Below are 1,555 nucleotides of genomic sequence, written 5' to 3'. Positions count from 1 at the left end.
TCCGTATACAATAATACCCGTCATTGCATTCAAATTTAACATATCCACTATAGTGACCAGTGACCTAGTCTCCATCTCTACTATACAGCAGAGCGGTACCCACTTTTTTTTTACCTGACGTTTTTATAAATTATGAAAATAAAATAATAATTTTAATTCTAAATATTTATGTTTTATATTTTGTTGTGAACCCCTGTCTGTATGCTATACCCAGAATAGGATATAGTTATAATATAATATAATATAGTATAGTGTGTAAGCATATTAACATGTGAACCGATAGTGACACGGTTTTAGGGAATTCGCTGTGTGGACAGTTTTGAGCCCGAGCGAGCCACTACCGTGTCTCGCCGTCTGTGTAATATTAGTGTAGTCCTGGCAGACCATCGAGCAGAGCCTCTGTTATTTTCTTAAGTCTAACAATTATTCTGTGTAACTAATTTCTTTTAAAATTGATTATATTAATAAAGTATTAGTGATAACTTAAACACCGCGTATTTATTACTAACGAACAAACTCGGTTGTGGAGACGTCCATAACATTTTTGGTGGCAGCGGTGGGATCCGTAGATTCCAGTTCGTTAAACAATAAGTTAGTCAATGCCGTGTAATTTTGAGTTAAAGTAAATCTATGCTTATAATATAATTAATACAAGAGAAATTCTGAAGAAGAAAATCCGAAGTGTCCAGAAAATCCAAAACATCGAAGTATACAGAAACTCCAGTTTACAAGACGACAAGGAAGGGAGCCCGCAGTAACGCTGTACTCATAGCGCCGCCCAAACTAATGGTTAGTAGCGCACGCACTCACACGAACGCGAATCCGTAATACGAGCATCACAGCCGCCGCGTCCGTTGTTCGTGGTACCGCTGAAATTTATAAGCGCGCACACACACACGCAAAGGACGCGCCGCCGCCGCCGTGTCGATAGTGCCGCCCGAACCGAACGACACTCACTTACGCACGCACGCATTTGCCGTGTATGCTAGTTACGAACCGGACGTCTGTGCCGCCGCCGAATATATACATATATATATATATATTATAATATAGTACCAGCAGCTGATAGCCGCTGAAAACACTGATATCCAGTGCACGACGCTCGTAATCAGCGCCGCCGCGAAGTGTAAACAAGCAACACGACTCGCGTTAGCGGTTCGAATTCGTGATAAGCGTTAAATTTAAAAAATACGCGATCGTTGTAATCGGTGTAAAAACGCGATCGTCGTTATCAATAAATACGCGAAAACGCGACCGTGTTTTATTAACGACAAGTCGTAAGCAAAGCAGAGAAACCCACTACAGGTTGTAGTGGTCTCCCGCCAGGAGTTTCGGTCGGGCTAGCGAACGTCGATTTCCACAAGCGCAGTCGAAGAGGAAAGTCGTCGTTAACATCCAAGAATTCGAGACAAGCCAAGCGAACATCAGTGCGATCATGAGCATCCAGTAACTTGTTAAAAAATCATAAATATAAAAAAAAACATGGCAAGGATCATTTTAAACTGCACTACGTACGTAAAAAAGAAAATAAAAAAGAAATAATAATAATAATAAT

This window comes from Rhopalosiphum maidis, chromosome 3 (assembly GCF_003676215.2).
Source record: "Rhopalosiphum maidis isolate BTI-1 chromosome 3, ASM367621v3, whole genome shotgun sequence".
Lineage (NCBI taxonomy): Eukaryota > Metazoa > Arthropoda > Insecta > Hemiptera > Aphididae > Rhopalosiphum > Rhopalosiphum maidis.
The sequence above is the reverse complement of the archived record's forward strand: the minus strand, read 5'-3'. Positions refer to the sequence as shown.